Raw genomic sequence first — 6,338 nt, 5'->3', positions numbered from 1 at the left:
AGAATCCTGGTATCTGAAATTACTCAATGGAAAGACAGCAGTTGGAAAGACAGCAGTTGTATACATTTTCTCCAGCAGGTATGAAATATCCATTGAGGAAGGTGAGGACCTCAGAACCTTTTGAACTTGCAAAAGCTTTAAAAATCAAGGCTGGAACGGAGCAGTCTTAGTCTCCCACTCACTTTGCTCATTTCTCTTCAGTGATTTTCAGCCGAAGCTGCCAGTGGGTTAATTTCTTGAGTGTTCTGTCAAATGTTGGGCTCTAGTACACATACTTGTGTATATACGAACAACTGTTTTTTAATAACCTGCCAAGAAGCTATAATCTTCCATTGTGGTCCCCCTGGGATTCAATTAGAATGGTTTTCCACAGCCTGACATGTTTATGGGGCATAGGTAAAGAGACAGTTCATAAAACTGTCAATTTTCTGAGAAATTAAAGAAAAATTGGGCTGCTTAGTGCTTTGGCAATTCTGTGCTGCTGATACTAGCATGGGAAGCAATGGAATCAAAGGAAACATAACGAGATCCTGATGCATTAGGTATGGGCAGGTTAAAAATAACGTACAAGGGCATTTGTCAATCTGAATGCATCTTTATGCAAGTTGGAGAAAGAAAAACCTAACCTGAGAAGCCTGACTTTGGGGACAAGGGTGTGAATACTGAACCACAACTTATTTGCATCTGGAAGATTTATCATTTTGCTTAATAGGCAAGATCAAGAGATGAATTCTAGGCAAGGAGGGCGGGTGTCAAGTCTCCCTAGGGGAACGGTAACGTGATGAGCAGTGCTTTCCTTGGGGGATTCTTCATTTAAACTATCTTTTGCTTCTTTAGGGAAAAGTTATTAGTCTAACATAGATTCTGTATTGAGAATCAAGTCTGTTGAAAGAAATGAAGCACATAGCTCCTGGCCAGGTCTCTTTATTTGTCTTTAATAAAGGTGTTCATTCTGTTTTCCAGACTCTAACTGCGGCAGGTTTCAGGACCATGCCCCTGACTTAGCTCAGGCCAGTCCCTGACCTGCAGTAGGAAATAGACCCATATGACAGTACCACAGGATCTTAAGTGTTCTAAGTTAACAGTAGATGTAGACATGATAACAAAAAATCAGATTATAATATTAATTATTAAATGCTTAACAGTGTTGTAAACTGGATCTTATAGTGGAGTAACTAATGGATTCTGCCTGAGATGGTAAAGAAATTTTTTGCAAAGGAGATATTATTTGAACAACATAAAAATGGTTTTGAAAGGAGACCAAGGAATTTTATGGGCAACCAAGGGAACAAGTCAGACACGACTGAGCGACTGAACAACAAGATAACACGGCCATCCTGTTTTTGAAGGAGTGTGTGTGTGTGGGGGGGGGGGAGTGTGCCTGTGTGTATGTGTACTTGTAGATGTGTCTGGATGAGGTTCAGGAAGTGGTAAAATGAAGAAGTACCAGAAGTTGAAGATAGATTGAGTTCCAAGGGTAACAACCCATTCACACTTACACTTTGTTCTACTAGGATGAAAAGCCACAGAAGAATTTTAATCAATAAGGTTCAGTTCAATCAACAAGGTTAGTTGCTCAGTCGTGTCCGATTTTTTGTGACCCCGTGAATCGCAGCACGCCAGGCCTCCCTGTCCATCACAAACTCCCGGAGTTTACTCAAACTCATGTCCATCGAGTTGGTGATGCCATCCAGCCATCTCATCCTCTGTCGTCCCCTTCTCCTGTCCCCGATCCCTCCCAGCATCAGGGTCTTTTCCAATGAGTCAACTCTTCACATGAGGTGGCCAAAGTATTGGAGTTTCAGCTTCAGCATTAGTCCTTCCAGTGAACACCCAGGACTGGTCTCCTTTAGGATGGACTGGTTGGATCTCCTTGCAGTCCAAGGGACTCTCAAGAGTCTTCTCCAACACCACAGTTCAAAAGCATCAATTTTTTGGTGCTCAGCTTTCTTCACAGTCCAACTCTCACATCCATACATGACCACAGGAAAAACGATAGCCTTGACTAGATGGACCTTTGTTGGCAAATTAATGTCTCTGCTTTTTAATATGCTATATATGTTGGTCATAAATAAGGTTAGAAGAAAAGATTTGTATAGCTTCACTACTGGTTCAGCAGGTATTTCCATATGATGATAATAGTTTATTCTGAGCCACTCAAATTATACACTGATGCCAATGATTCTTCAGACAAAGCAAAAACCAAAATGCTATTAGTTTCAAATATGAGAAATGTACAAATAGTGCTAGCAAAAGATTTAAAACCAGTGTTTAATTAATCCTCCAGTTACTTCCAATCACAGAACCCCACTGAGTGGTTGAGAAAGAAAATTTAGGGGATAAAACTTATCCAATAATACATCCTACAGCAGAATACAGTCTTGATTGAAAAAAAATTAGAAATTTATATGGAATCAAGGAGGAGATAGATTGATAAAGTTCATAGCGTAGAATATTCTAGCAACAACAATTTTGCTTGATTTCACAAATCAGGAGGCCTGCCAGCATTAAAATTACCCTTAGTGTTAAATGTCTTATAATTACAGTCTATGTAAAACCATAATTAATGAAATGTTATACGTACAATTTAGTAATGCTAGTAATAATCTAGTAGCTTCTTCCATCTAAGGTTCTAAAGATGATTCATAATCATTAATTAATTAAAGTTCTTAACACCATCCCAAGGATAAGCTAAATGAGTTATTATGAACTCAATGCTCAGTTTAAAGTAATTTTAGTCTTCATTTGAAACTATGGGAAAATAGGTGTTGGAGAGATGGAAAATAAAATGTGTTTAGTTGGAATTGATCAGAGTATTGATGGCAACTTTTTAAAATGTTGTGGCAAGTCTACTGGAGCACCAAAGCATGAGGAGTCTCCCCAAATAGTGACTCTGTTTTAAGTATCAGGCGCTATTAGGAGGTCACCTATTGACATATGGCAAAGGACCAAGTCCTTTTAGGTGAAGTGATTGATATGAAGGTAGGGTGATAATATCCTTTGTTATGACTTTCAAACAAAGCAAAACTTGGTTCTGAATGTGCAATTGTACTGTCTGACTGCTTTGTAAATGACTTACTTGCAGTTCTATCATTTTATTATTTTATGGTAATGCTTCACCAAAGAAATGAATTAAGTTTGTAATGTTTATTACTTATTCTGGCACACAGATAATTTAGAAGTGTTAACTATTCTGAGTTCATTTCAAACAGAAATGCATCCTTCTCTCCAGAACAAATTGTTATAACTTGTTAGTATTACTTCAGAAAAGTTGAAAACCTGTTTAAAGTTTTAAATTGGTCAGACCTTTTTATCTCTTTTGAAAAGTATGGGTCCAAAGCAGAGTTCTTCCTTATTCTAATGTATGATTTTGACCTAAGATATTATTACAAGGTACTAATGTATTCATCATAGTTTATGTTATTTTCAAGTAGAAAATGATATATATTTGATAAATATTAAATATTTTAAATATAATAAATATAGGTTATATTTAATAATATATATTTTCTATTTTCAAATAGAAAATGATTGGCTGCATAAAAATCATATTGAATGTAACAATAAACTATTTAACTGACCTTAACTGTTAAAGAGTGGAATTGATAACATATACAATAAATGGTACTTTTATCATTCTGTAGCCATGATACAAAAACTAGGTAAATATATTTATTCTAATAAGAGTACTAAAACGGTATAAGAAGTATATTTTTGGTACAACCAATTAAATTTTTTTTTACTGGTTTATTTTCTTTAAGGATAAAATGAGATAATTCACCTCTCTGTATAAGTTCAGTCTTCTCCTTTTCTTTTTTTCCTCTCAATGTATAATCTTTCCATTTCTCTTTCTCACAGAATACTGCATTATTTTCATTACACACTCAATTGTTTCTCAATTTTTTTTTATCCATTTCTTCCAAGATTTTGAAATCATTATTGTTACTTCTAGGAAAAGTATAATATGAGAAGTCATTAGATACAGATTTTGTGTGGTTTGTCTGGTAAACTGTAAACCATCAGAGGAAAAATATTCCAGCAAAAACCCTGGACATTATGTTTTTATTTTTTGCTATTTGATGCCTTGTGCCTTTATCATTTTTCCAAGTGACTAAACCACTTGCTGGCTTTCATACAGTCATAAAAAAAAAAACACTTAAATAACTGACATACTTCTCTCTCTCCATAGATATGATGAAATAGAAATAAAGAATAAAACAGAGAAGAATGGAAATCAAGGAGAGAAGTGCTAAAGGTCACCAAAGTACAATAGAGAATTCAATCAGATCAAAGAACGTTGGAGGTTATTTGACACTGTTTAATAGGAAGCAGCTGCATTGGGAAGTCTTTGGTAATAATTTATTCTTCTTTAGACTTGCAGGGGACTGCTCTCTCTCCACAGAGTTCAGAGCATTGAATGTGGCACCCTTTTCTGATTTCCTTCATATATTCATTCAATTTGGGAGTTGTGATGTAATAGGATGAGTCAGCGTATGTCTGATGGAAGTGTTGGGCTCTGTAAGTTCTCTGCTCCAGAATCCTGGGGTGAAGTGCTACACAGAACATCTTGGGTGGAGCATAAATAGCCTGGTCTTTCCTGCACTTCCCAGGCCTTGGCAGATGGAAAACAGTGAATCCAGAACTCCCCAGTCTGTCCAGTCGTTGTCCCAGCGAGCTTTGCTTCCGGCATCCTGGACACTGCCAGATGAGAACTGTAATTCATTCATTCTCAGATGTCTGCAGCTGAAGGGCCACGTTTTAGGGCCAGCATTCCTGCTGCACAGCCAGCCAGCCTTACCAGCTTCTGCTGCCCATAAATAAATACCCATCAGAATCTGCTGGAATTCATTGCATGATTGGCCTTCTGTTTCATGAGTTACTGATGATATGAAGCCTGGTTTTATCAACTATCCAGGTAAAATAATTAATCCATGTTGTTGCCTAATTGTAAACAAAGATAATTAACAGGTCAGTGGAGGAACTCTGAATCCTTAGAGAATGTTTGTGAGAATTTCTTCTAGATATTGCAGCAAAAAGCAGGAAGAAAAATGCTGTATTTTACAGTGAAGGTCACTGGCCTTCAAATTCATTTTACCGGATAGGCTGACGTTCAATATGTGTGAGTTCTGTTCTCTGCCATTGACACTGGAGAATCGACTCTGGTAGAACTGGGTGAAGAGACTTGTAGATCATCTGGCAGCCCCTGCCCGCCCCGCTTAACTCACTCTTTTTCAGAAAGAGAGAGGATAAGTGGTTGGTGAAAGCCTTCAAGCTTCCCTCATCCCCTCTCTTGCCCCACCAAATACATGTGTCAGTAGCCTCACACCTCCTCTTTTTATTCTCTCACATTTCTAGAAATAAGTGTCCTTTCTCAGGTGTTAACTGCAAGGCTGATCCTCTCTGTTCCTTGGCTCCATCCTGTCCTGAATCTGGAGGAAGACTCTGGAGTCTTTTTCCAACAATGACCTTTTCTCCTCCCTTTATTTAATTCCTCTCTCTCTCTTCCCATGAAAGGAAATAAAATTGTATGGCATTGAAACCTCCCATCAGCTTGGTGATCTTTGAAAAATGTTTTGCACATTTTATTAGGGAAATATATATATACACACAAAAGCAGAGACAACAGAATAATGAGCGCCCATTCATGCAACACTCAGCTTCGACAATAACCAACTTTGGCCAACCTCATTTCATCTCTCCCTCCATCCATTGCCTCCAGTTGGAGTATTTTTAAACAAATTTCAGGCATTAAATCATCTCTAGGATTTATCACTAAAATAAAAGGCTTCTTTCATTAAATACGACAATGTCATTCTCACACTTTATAATTAACAGTAATACTTTTATAACTATCAAATACCCAGTCAGTGTTCAAATTTTCCCATTGTCTTGGATAATTTTTTTAAAAGGTTTGAATCAAGACTCAAATAAGATCACCCTTTACAATTAGTTGATGTGTCTCTTAAGTCTCTCCTTCCTGCTCCTTCTCCTCCTCCTTCTCTCTTTTGGTAAATTATTTGCTGAAACATTTGCATATTTGTTAAGTGGACTTTCCCACAGTCTGGACTGTGCCTATTATATCAGGTCATGTCATTTAGGAGGTTGTCACCCCTATGATACCTTCATATTGGTAGTTGGATCTAGTGGCTTGGTCAGATTCAAATTCTATATTTTTTTGCAAGAGACACCTTTCAAGTAGTGCTCTAGACTGCAGTTAAAAGGTAGATAATGGCTGTTTGTCTCCTGTGACCGGATCCAGAGTCACCCGCACCGCTGGAGGCAGAGGCAGCGTCAGGGACCTGCTCTGGGTCTGGGCAATAAGGGTGCATTGGCTTCCT

Source organism: Dama dama, chromosome 7, assembly GCF_033118175.1.
Source record: "Dama dama isolate Ldn47 chromosome 7, ASM3311817v1, whole genome shotgun sequence".
Lineage (NCBI taxonomy): Eukaryota > Metazoa > Chordata > Mammalia > Artiodactyla > Cervidae > Dama > Dama dama.
Note: the sequence above shows the minus strand (reverse complement) of the source record.